The following is a 12,497-nucleotide window of genomic DNA, read 5'->3' as shown; positions in this document are numbered from 1 at the left end:
AAAACGAAGGACATGATGTGTAACAGGGCGGGGGTGGGGGGAGTAAGATGAAGAATGGAAAGGCAATTTCTGATATTTCTCCCCCTTCCTCCTTTTGCTTTTGCCTTACTTATTTAGAAGCCTTTATTTTGTGTGTCAAACATAGGGGGTGGGTTCTTTATATTTTATGAGGTGTTAGATCAGATGATTTGTATCATAAAGTACTAAATGAAGGCAGAGTAAGGCTCTGGTGTGAGTGTGTGTGTGTGTGTGTGTGTGTGTGTGTGTGTGCTAGCCTGAGGCTTGATCTCAGCATGGGTGCTGTACCTGAGCTTTTTTTTTTTTTTTTTAAGTATTTGTTTATGTGGTACAGAGGAATCAAACCCAGGGCCTCATGCACACTAGTCAAGCACTCAACTAAGCCACATTTCTAGCCCACCTGAGCTTTCTTGGCTAAGGCATCACTGTACTATTTGAGTGATAGCTCCACTTCCATTTTTGTTGCTGTTAATTGTAGACAAGAGTCTGGTAGATTTTTCTGCCTGGGCTGTCTTTATGATCCTCAGATCTTAGCCTTCTGAGTAGGTAGGATTACAGGTGTGAGCCACAGTGCCTGGCAGTAGCCTGGTGTTTTGACTGGGTGCTACAAAGCTAACAAAAGAAGCCTCCTTTATTTTGTTTGTAGTTACAACTAGGTAAGCATATGGGTCAAAAGGAGAGACCAGGAAACAAGTGTTTAGTTGTTTTCCCATGTGTTTTTGTGGTTTTATTGCCTTTTCAGTTTTCTTACAATCACGTGGGCTAAAACTTTTATTCAAAAAATACTAAAACTTTAAAAACAAAACCCAAACTGCTGGAGCCATCAGGTCTTTCTTTAATAAAATCCATTGTAAAATATGTTAAATGTGATCCAGGGTCACCCCTATAATCCTAGCTACTCAGGAGGCTTATATCTGAAAATCATGTTTCAAAGCCAGCCTTAGCAGGAAAGTCCTTGAGGCTTTATTTCCAATTAACTACCAAAAAGCTGGAAGTGGGGCTGTGGCTCAAGTGGTAGAGTGCTAGCCTTGAGCAAAAAAAGCTCAGAGACAGTGCCCAGGCCCTGAGTTCAAGCCTCAGGACAGACAGAAAACAAACAAGCAAACAAAAAAATCCACACACAAGTCTGAATGCAATACATAAAGAACTATAAAGCAGTATTTTTTTGTAGTGAGGCATTTGGATAGTTTATTCCATGTCTGACCATAGATTATTAGCCAAATACTGCAATTATGTCAAAGTAAACTTAACCATTAGTGAGGTATCTTGGTATCTAAAATGTTTTGTTAAATGAAAAATTCAAATTTTATCAAAATAATTATTATTTGTAGCTTTATAAATAGAAAAATGTTCAACCACAATACTTGTATGGAAGGTAGTAGTTGTGTGGCTTATCACAGTGGATTAATAGTTAAGGTGTATAATTGAGCCAGGTGCTGGTGGCTCATGCCTGTGAACCTAGTTACTCAAGAAAGAGACAGATCTGAAGATCATGGTTTGAAGCCAGCCAGAGGAGGAAGGTCAGTGACACTCTTTATCTTCAGTTACCCACCAAAAACCCAGAAGTGGAGGTGTAGTTCAAGTGGTAGAGAACTAGCCTTGAGCAAAAAAAAAGCTCAGGGATAGTACCCAGGCCCTGAGTTCAAACCCAAGAACTGGCACAAAAAAAGAAAAGAAAAAGATGTATAATTGACAAGCTAGTTTAAAATCTAGCCGGGGACTTGGTATGGCTCAAACCTGGAATCTTTTTTTTTTTTTTTTGGCCAGTCCTGGGGCTTGGGCTCAGGGCCTGAGCACTGTCACTGGCTTATTCTTGCTCAAGGCTAGCACTCTGCCACTTGAGCCACAGCGCCACTTCTGGCCATTTTCTGTATATGTGGTGCTGGGGAATCGAACCCAGGGCCTCATGTATACAAGGCAAGCACTCTTGCCACTAGGCCATATCCTCAGCCCAAACCTGGAATCTAATTCCTCAGGAGGTTGAGATCTCAGGATCATAGTTCACAGCCAGCCGAGACAGGAAAGTCCATGAGACTCTCATCTCCAATTCAGCATCTGAAAAAGGGCAGAAATGGAGCTGTGGCTCAAGTGGCAGAACACTAGCCTTCAGCACAAAAGCTCAGGGACAGCACCTGGGCCCTGAGTTCAAAGCCCCAGGACCAGCACAAAACAATATAATCCATATATCTGTAGCTATGTTTCAGAGCTGTAGTGGGGCAGTAGGGAACAACTTAAACAGTTAAATATCCTTATTTTAATTTTATTGTTGTTAAGTAATTATACAAAGGGGTTACAATCCCATAAGTCAGGTTATGAGTGCAATGCATCTTAATCAGTAACACTCCTTTCCATCTTTCTTTCCCCATTTTTCCCCTCCCATCCCTACCCTCAAGTTACATAGTTCATTTTTTACATAATGCATATTGAATATAACGAGTACATTTGTTCACCCAATCCTGTGCCCTCCCCTTGATACCTACCAAAACATATTTCCACTTCCTAGTATTGCTTTTTTTTGGCAGTCCTGGGGCTTGAATTCATGGCCTGGGCACTGTACCTGGCTTCTTTTTGCTCAAGGCTAGCACTCTACCTCTTGAGCTACAGCACCACTTCTGGCTTTTTCTGCTTATGTGGTGCTGAGGAATCGAACCCAGGCCTCTTTGTGCATGCTAGGCAAGCACTCTACCACTAGGCCACCTTCCTAGCCCCCTAGTATTGCTTTTTTTTTTTTTTTTTGGCCAGTCCTGGGCCTTGGACTCAGGGCCTGAGCACTGTCCCTGGCTTCTTCCCGCTCAAGGCTAGCATTCTGCCACTTGAGCCACAGCGCCGCTTCTGGCCGTTTTCTGTATATGTGGTGCTGGGGAATCGAACCTAGGGTCTCGTGTATCCGAGGCAGGCACTCTTGCCACTAGGCTATATCCCCAGCCCCCCTAGTATTGCTTTTGATAAACAGAAGTTTAGTTGTTCAAAGGAGCTAGGCCCTTGGCTTCTTCCCCTAAGTATGGTTATTTGAAACGTGTTGTAATTTTTCTCTGTATGTGTTGGAATTTTATATATTTCTGGAGCGTGGTAACTGGGAAACACTTTTACTTGGTTTTCCTTGATTTTCATGATCTCTGTAGTTGCTTCCTAGAGCTGTTGTAGCAAGTATAACCACACACATGGTAACTTAGAACTATAGAAATGTCTTCTCTCACAGTTGCAGAGACCTGAAGTTCCACATCAGTTTCACTGGATCTATATGCTATAGTGGAGAATCTTTTCTTTGCCTCTTCTAGCTTCTGGTGGCTACCTCTGATCTTCTGTATGATGTCCAGTCTTCCTCTTCCTCTCCCTCTGCCTGTGCATGTGGGGGAGCGGGGCATGAACTCAGGGCTTGGGCACTGTCTCTGAGTCTTTTTGCTCAAAGCTAGTGCTCTACCACTTGAGCCACAGCTCCACTTCCGGCTTTTGTGTAGTTTAGTGAAGAAAAAGTCTCAGAGACTTTTCTGCCTGGCTTCTGGCTTTGATCCTTGATCATCAGATCTCAGCCTCCTGAGTAGCTAAGATTACATGTGTGAGCCACTGGCATGCCACCAGCTTCTCTGTCTTTATTACAAAGACATTTGTGATGGCTTTAAGGAATCACTTAGGTAATCCAGGTTGGTCTCTTCTAGCACAAAATCCTTAGTAACATCTTCAGAGATGCTTTTCCTATAAGGCAACAGTCACAGATCCCAAAGATTAGGGCTTGATAAATTTGGACTCTAATTAATCTTCAGGCTATTGCAGTCTCCTTTAGATGACTTAGCCCAACCAGTTTACCAGGATCAGTGGTTTAGAAGTTCATGATGGTATCTCCAGCCATCATCTTACCCTGAAGGGAAGAAGGTTGGGTACTATTAAAGTATCCTTGGTTTTCAGGCTCCTGTCCCTTGGTGGTCCAGATGAAGGCATGACCATGTGTGGGGGCTTGGGAGAACTAATGAATAGCTGAAACAGAATGCAGCTGACCTCAAAACCCTTCAGAGCTAGAGAAGGAAAGCAGGAACAGTAGCCACAAAATAAATAACTTGTACATTTATTGCCATTTTGCAAGCATTTAGAGAGACCTATTCTTTGCTGCTGAGTTGATAAGTCTAGGTAGCCAATTGGCAGTTGAATTAACCTGATAGCTCCAGTCTTACAGTGAAACAGCTCTGCCTTAGGTAGAGGTAAAATTATGAACTTACAAGGCTTTCCCACTTTTACACCATTTCACTGGAGGAACTACTCAGACAGGTCATCTAGCTTCTTAAGAGTGAGACTTCTTTCTTTTTAAAATTTTTATCTTTTACCAGTCCTTAGGCTTGAACTCTTGTCCTGGGGACTTTCCGTAAGCTCCTTTTGCTCAAGGCTAGTACTCTGGCACTTGAGCTATGGCTTGAGCTATGGGCACTTCTGGCTTTTTCTGTGATTTAATTGGAGCTAAGAGTCTCACAGACTTTCCTGCCTGGGCTGGTTTCAAACTTAGGTCCTCAGACCTCAGCCTCCTTAGTAGCTAGGATTACAGGTGTGAACCACTGCTGCACAGCTGAGACTTATTTCTGAACAACAGAATTGATAGGGTCAGATATGAACATGAATTCATGGTAGTTTTCTAACATATTGACAACTGAGCAATTGCGCTGTCAAACTGTATTACAGTCTTGTGATGCAATATTGATCACAGCTGCTTATGATAGCTTTGCATGGCCTCTTATATTGGCTTAGTCACTAGAATTACTACTTTAGGATTCCACAGAGTCTTAAGTATATATTGATTGCAGATAGACTTAGTGAAATAGTTATTGGTAAAGATTGATTTGGAACTCCTTGATATATGTGAGTTCTTCTGTAATTTTAGATTTGGAAGAAAGTTCTAATAATCCTTTGGGCTAACTTGTAGCTTTTAGGTTTGATTCATACTGCATCCAGGGTGTGATATGAATGGGCTTGTAGTATGACTAGGCTTAAGCTAGGCTCCAGTAGTATACATATGTACCTTACTTAGTTTACATTGCAGCGGGGGTATATTTGGGTAATTCCGAGGAGTGAACACGGCTGTAATGAGCACCATTAGAAATAAACATCTTGGGGTAGCACTGAGCAGGGCTAGTGAGTGAGCCCTTTAGGAGCATCCCAGGAACAGAGGCTCTGTGGTGAGAAGCTGCCAACCTGTTTTCCTTTTTATTTATGTCTTAATTTTTTTATTACAAAAGTAACACATGTTCACTTGGAAAAACTGAGTATATGTCCTATAAATTTTTGCTTGTAATTTTATTCTCCAGGGATAACACTGATATAACTGTTTGGTATATTGAATTGTTTTCTTACCAAATTGTGGCCGAACCATTTGTTTTTATTTGCTTTTTAAAATAAAGAGTTATTGTCCTCTAACAAGTTAGAACTTGTTTTTAAAAATGTGTGTTAAGTTTTACTTTTCAACCACTAGGGAGTATTTCTCTACCACTGGATAATTTCTCTTATGATAAGCTATGCAGACAAGCTCAACATATTAAACTGGCTAAAGAGCTCTTGGTTATGTCACAGGAATTGTGTTAACATTCTTGATAATTGTTTTGAATCAATGCTTTTTGATGGACAGATATTTTTAAATCCTGGTTTTGTATGGGACATTACACCAAAAAAAAAAATCTCCTGTTTTTAGGTTGAAAGAGATTATAAACAGAATTCTTTATTTAAAAAAAAAAAAAAACACCAAACTACTGAAAGACTTGAATACCAGTGGCTCACACCTGTAATCCTAGCTCCTCAGGAGGCTGAGATCTCAGGATTGTGGTTCAAAGCCAAGTCCGCACAGGAATGTCTCTGAGACTTCTGCAATTAATCACAGAAAAAGCTGGAAGTAGAGCTGTAGCTCAAGTGGTAGAGTGCTAGCCTTGAGCAAAAGGAGTTTAGGGACAGCACCCAGCCCAGGGTTCAAGGCCCGGAACTGGCACAAAAAAATGAAAAAGCCAGAAGTGGAGCTCTGGCTCAAGTGGTAAGAGCACTTATTTTGAGCAAAAAGGCTTAGGGACAGTATACGGGCCCTGAGCTCAAGCCCCACGATTGGCACAAATCCAAAAACAAATACAAAACTTCTCACGGGGCTGGGGATATGGCCTAGTGGCAAGAGTGCTTGCCTCGTATACATGAGGCCCTGGGTTCAATTCCCCAGCACCACATATACAGAAAATGGCCAGAAGTGGCGCTGTGGCTCAAGTGGCAGAGTGCTAGCCTTGAGCAAAAAAGAAGCCAGGGACAGTGCTCAGGCCCTGAGTCCAAGCCCCAGGACTGGAAAAAAAAAAAAAAAAAAACTTCTGAAAGTGTATACTCTTGTCAGGAGAAGGAATTGACACACGTTAAGGACCTGTCACTGGTGGGCATAGGGCAGGCACATCATGTGAACTAGCGCATTTCCCTTGAGATAACTACACTTGCTTCTGAAACTTGTGAAACGATTGAGGCGTTTTGTGTTTCAAGATGTACACACACACACACACACACAAATTATAAGTCATCTGATCCCCCTAAAGATAGATGTTGGTGTTACTGGTTGAAACTGAACCCTGTGGTATTGGGTAGGTGTTTTCTTCCTTAGTGCTATTATGATGTGATGGTGAGACACGGACTTACAATGTAGCCCAGGCTGGCCTTGAAATCACAGCCTCCAGAGTGCTAGAATTAAAAATCTACCACCCTCACCTTTATAATGTGTGTGTGTGTGTGTGTGTGTGTGTGTGTGTGTGTGTCCATCCATCCATACTGTGGCCTGAACTCAGAGTCTGGGTACTGTCCCTTAGCTTTTTTGGTCAAGTACTCTACCACGTGACCCACAGTTCCACTTAAGCTTTTTGGAAATTATTTGGAGATAAATGTCTCATGGACTTTTCCTGACTGGTCTGGCTTTGAACTTGGATCCTCAGATCTCAGCGTCTTGAGTAGCTTACAGGCATGAGACTCCTATTACTGGTTTCTCTTAATTCTTTAAATACTTATATGAATACCAGTTTTTTAGGGTGTTTTCACATTGATCCTCCACGCCTATGTTTTGGGCACTAGAGTATGAATTACACACTTCTTCCTGTGATGTCAGTGGTCTCATAGCCTAATCACTATTGTGTTTCCTTGGAGTCTCATTGCATCACTTCAGTGAGCACACAAACATGGAGGGACGATACCCTGCAAGTCCCCCTCAGGATTTGCACTCCCTTCTTCATTCATATGAACCATATTATTCAATCTAGAGAGTTCACCTAGTTCCTAAAAAATTCAACAGAGCCTAAAAACCCTTAGAGAAGACACTAAGTTCAGTGTCTTTTCTGGCAGGTGAAACTTCTGCTATCTATTAAGCAAAAGTCTCCCAGTCTTCCTCAGTCCATGTGTCAAGACACTGTCTCATGTTAGACATTCATTTAGTTTCTAAACAGGGCTCTATCATCAGTATCCTGCCCAGGAGCTAAGACTTAGAAGAGAAAAAGAAATAGATGTGCCTTCTGGGCCTCTGCAGCCTTTGCCCAGGTTGAAGGGTCTTGAAGAAGGATCTTGAAACCCTGCTCCGGGCTTGCTCTTGTTCCCCTCCTTCCCTGTAGATTGATTGCCTCTTTGCTTTGTTCTGAGCTGCTTTGTGCTTATCCTGACTGCATGATTAGTGGGTCCCCTCAGTTCTTTTTTTTTTTTTGTCAGTCCTGGGGCTTGGACTCAGGGCCTGAGCACTGTCCCTGGCTTCTTTTTGCTCAAGGCTAGCACTCTGCCACTTGAGCCACAGCGCCACTTCTGGCCGTTTTCTGTATATGTGGTGCTGGGGAATTGAACCCAGGGCCTCATGTATCGAGGCAAGCACTCTTGCCACTAGGCCATATCCCCAGCCCCCTCCCCTTAGTTCTTGGACTTCACCCATACTTCCTTTTATTACTTCACCAGTGCTCTGGCCTAGATTCCTGGGTTTAGCCTGGACCTGTACCCCAGGTCCATGTATCACCTGCCTACTCTATCTACTTGGACCTCTAGTGGGTCTCAGAAATAACCAAATGTGGCCTGCCTGTAGTCTTTGCTACCTGCCTAAGTGTTTATGAATTCCATTCTTTGGAGGTACCTTTGAGTCCTCTCTCACTTCTTTCACATTCAGTCTGAGCAGGGGCACTGTCAGTAAAACCTGCAGAAAGGACCATGAGACCTACACCTTGCCACTCTGCTTCTGCAAGCCACTAGTTCTTCCATTTGTTACAGTTATCTGTTTCCTAGCTTTCCCTTCTTGTAGAAATTATTAGTAGCCTTATTGCAACTCCTTCCTCCCCTCTGATTTTGGGACTTGAACTCTGTGCTTCAAGCGCTCATTTGTTGTTGTTTTTTTTGTTTTGTTTTGTTTTTTTTGGCCAGTCCTGGGCCTTGGGCTCAGGGCCTGAGCACTGTCCCTGGCTTCCTTTTGCTCAAGGCTAGCACTCTGCCACTTGAGCCACAGCGCCACTTCTGGCCGTTTTCTGTATATGTGGTGCTGGGGAATCGAACCCAGGGCCTCATGTATACAAGGCAAGCTCTCTTGCCACTAGGCCATATCCCCAGCCCTGCTCATTTGGTTTTTTGTTTGTTTTCTCCTCATGGCTGGTGCTCTACCACTTGGTAGTCAGTCTGGCTCTGTTCTAGCTGGCTTTTCTTGCTAGTTAATTGGAGATGGAGTTTTACAGACTTTTTTTTTTTTGCCAGTCCTGGGCTTGGACTCAGGGCCTGAGCACTGTCCCTGGCTTCTTTTTGCTCAAGGCTAGCACTATGCCACTTGAGCCACAGCACCACTTCTGGCCATTTTCTGTATATGTGGTGCTGGGGAATTGAACCCAGGACCTCATGTATACCAGGCAAGCACTCTTGCCACTAGGCCATATCCCCAGCCCCTTACAGACTTTTCTGTCTAGGCTGGCTTCAAACTGCAATCCTCCAGGTATTAGCCACCTGAGTAGCTAGGCTTACCAGCATGAGCCACCAGTGCCTACCTGTCAATACAATTTACTTTTTTTTTTTTTTTTTTTTTTGGCCAGTCCTGGGCCTTGGACTCAGGGCCTGAGCACTGTCCCTGGCTTCTTCCCGCTCAAGGCTAGCACTCTGCCACTTGAGCCACAGCGCCGCTTCTGGCCGTTTTCTGTATATGTGGTGCTGGGGAACCGAACCTAGGGCCTCATGTATACGAGGCAGGCACTCTTGCCACTAGGCTATATCCCCAGCCCACAATTTACTTTTTAAAATATTAACTTACAAAAGGGAAGGGCCATGGCTGAAGTATAGTACTTGTTAGGCAAGTGCAAGGCTCTGAGCTTAAAACCTCCAGTAGTGGCTCCTGGCAAAGTATTAATTTGTGAACTCTTCCCAAAGGAAGCTGCCACATTGGTCCTTTGAAACTGACTTGGAGGCAGGGGTTAGTGGCCCACACCTATAATCCCAGCTAGTCTGCAGGCTGAGATCTGAGGATCATGTACTGAATAGAGCCTGGGCAAAAAGTCAATGAGATTCTTTTTTAAAAATTTTACTGCAAAGGTGATGTACAGAGAGGTTACAGCTACATAAGTAAAGCAGTAAGTACATTTCTTCTCAAACATTGATACTCCTCTCGTTTTCCTCCCACTTTCCCTTCCCCCCAAATCCCCCCTTCCACAAGTTGTAAAGTTCATTTCCAACATAGTGTCTTGTGAGTATCCCCAAATTAGATAAATGTATATACAAGACATAGGATACTTAAAAAAATGACAAAAGTAGATAAACAAAAGGGGGAAAAAGAAATAACTTTACACAGTACATTAAAAACAACAACATAAACCTCTGTTTGCATATGTTGGAATTCATTTGAATTAACATCATTTTGATGGTCATATGTAAATAGCTATTGAGCTATTGTGATCCTCTGCTAGGACTATCCTAGACATATATTAATTATTACAAATGAGGGAAACCATGGAGTCTATGTTTCTTTGGGTCTGGCTTACTTCACTTAATATGATTTTTTCTAAGTTGTTCCATTTTCTTACAAATGGGGCAATGCCATTCTTTCTGATGGAACAATTCTTTCTGATGCTGCTATGAACATAGTTGTGTTGATAGTGTTAGTGTGGCCTTGTTTGTGGTCATTTGGGTAAATGTCCAGGAGTGGGATTGCTGGATCATAGGGTAGTTCTATGTTTAGTCTTTTGAGGAGCCTCCATACTGCTTTCCAGAATGGTTGAACCATTTTACATTTCCAACAATGTAGTAGTGGTCCCTTTTGGCCACATCCCCACCAGTATCTCTTATTATTTGCTTTCTTGATAATGGACATTCTAACTGGGGTGAGGTGGACAATGAGATTCTTATCACTAATTAACTAGCAAAAAGCCAAAAGTGGAGCTGTACCTCAAGTGGTAGAGTACCTACTGCAAGCAGAAAGCTGGAGAGAAAGAGGCCCTACATTTGAGCCTCAGTACTGGCGCACAGCAAAAACAAAAACAAGACAAATTGGATCTTGTTACTCTTTGTTGTTGTTGCTGTTAAAAGCTTAGAAACAGCATAGGACACCAGCCCCCAGCACATGGCAGCTGTGGGGGGTGAGCGGGGGGGGGGGGGGGGGACAGACACCAGTCATCCATCCTTAGATTGATGGGCAAAGGTTTACAATGAACCCTTCCTCGGGGCTTGGACAACTTTGGGATCCTAAGCAAGAGTTTGACACAGAGCAGAAGCTGGAGCTGCAGCCTTTCCTTTGGCCTTGGGCAGGTGGATCCTAAGACCCTTGGCCATATAGGCGCAAACTTGCTTCCCAGGCTTGGTGGGCAACATGGGCAGGCTGTTGGAACTTACCCCTGGCACTCTGTGGAATCTTGCGTTTATTAACCTCTTTGGGTTTTATGAGGGCCTTGACAGCTTTACATGTGTCTCATAGCTTTGGCATTGTTTGCCTGTATCTTTTTTTCTTTTTCTTTTTTTTTTTTTTTTTTTTGCCAGTCCTGGGCTTTGAACTCAGGGCCTGAGCACTGTCCCTGGCTTCTTTTTGCGCCACAGTGCCACTTCCGGCCGTTTTCTATATATGTGGTGCTGGGGAATCGAACCCAGGGCTTCATGTATACAAGGCAAGCACTCTTGCCACTAAGCCATATTCCTAGCCCCTTCCTGTATCTTCTTAAAGCCCTTCTTGTTGTTTCTCTTCTACCCCCTTAAGAGATTCACATCTTTCTGATCCAGATTTCTTGATGCCACTTCTATGCCATTTTTAGAACTGGTTTTGTGTGGCTCCCAAAGCACTTGGGACCAGAAGGGGAAGAGAAAGGCCACAGCCAGTCCTTTCATTCTTCTGCTTTTCAGGTCATCCGGAGGAAACGCCTAAGCCTCAGTTGTGTCCCCAGGCTGTTCCAGCCTCTGCCTGGGCACTTACCTCCCCTGACCTAATGCAAACTTCCAAGTGCTGCCAGTTTCCCCTTAGCTCTCTGAAAAAAAGCTGCTATCGCCTCCTCTACCTGAAGCACTCCTTGCTACATTGACTGCTTTATTTTCTCCAATGAGCTTTATAATTATAAGTTATTTCTTTTTTTTTTTTTTTTTTTTTTTTTTTTTGGCCAGTCCTGGGCCTTGGACTCAGGGCCTGAGCACTGTCCCTGGCTTCTTCTTGCTCAAGGCTAGCACTCTGCCACCTGAGCCACAGCGCCCCTTCTGGCCGTTTTCCATATATGTGGTGCTGGGGAATCGAACCGAGAGCTTCATGTGTAGGAGGCAAGCGCTCTTGCCACTAGGCCATATTCCCAGTCCTATAAGTTATTTCTTAAGAGATTATTTTCTACTTTTTTCAGTTAGAATGCCCCACAGGTATTAGATTACTTGGACAGCATAGATGAGAGCAGAAACCTTGTTCTTTCCTTGCTATATCCTCAGTGTCTGTAGCACCAGTATGTGGAATGTAGGGCTTTCTAAAACTTTTCTGACATTTTTATATTGAGAAATCAGATCCCAGAAAGAAATGAACAGAACAGAGATGATGACCTAGGATACTAGGTCACTTAAGGAGTGGCCAATACTACTTTTTTTCTATTTTTTTCTGCCAGTTTTGGAATAAATTTGAGATAATTTGTATTCCTAAATATACTCAGTGGTTAATATTAATATTCAGATATTGTCAGCCAGCCATGACCAATGGGACATTTCTGTATGGACTCGTGTGTTTCAAGGCAGAGACACTGTACCAAGAAAAGCCTCTACGGTGGCTATGAAACCTTTCTTAGCGTCAACTGATTGTCTTTAACTCCTCTCCTTCTTAGCATGCGTTAATATTGATTGGGGTAGCTTTTGGCATCCTGTAGGCAAGATGGCAACAAGAACAGATTCCACACTCTTCTAGGCAGCAGAATGATAACTGATAATGAGTATTGTTTATTTTAAGCTAAAAATGGATACATAGCCCCTAAATTATGGGTGACTTTTTTTTTTGCTTTTTGGTCAGTTGTGGGGCTTGAACTTGGCCTGGGCATTGT

The 12,497-nt window shown here is 43.1% G+C and overlaps 1 protein-coding gene across 7 annotated transcripts in view; it reads left to right on the top strand.

Annotated features, from left to right (window-relative positions):
* Kmt5b (lysine methyltransferase 5B) overlaps positions 1–12,497 on the top strand; it is a 68,566-nt gene that overhangs the window by 8,867 nt on the left and 47,202 nt on the right. The gene's annotated exons all lie outside the window — the stretch shown is intronic.

This window comes from Perognathus longimembris, chromosome 13 (genome assembly GCF_023159225.1).
Source record: "Perognathus longimembris pacificus isolate PPM17 chromosome 13, ASM2315922v1, whole genome shotgun sequence".
In the NCBI taxonomy this organism is placed as follows: Eukaryota; Metazoa; Chordata; class Mammalia; order Rodentia; family Heteromyidae; genus Perognathus; species Perognathus longimembris.
This window is presented reverse-complemented; position numbering and strand designations above follow the sequence as displayed.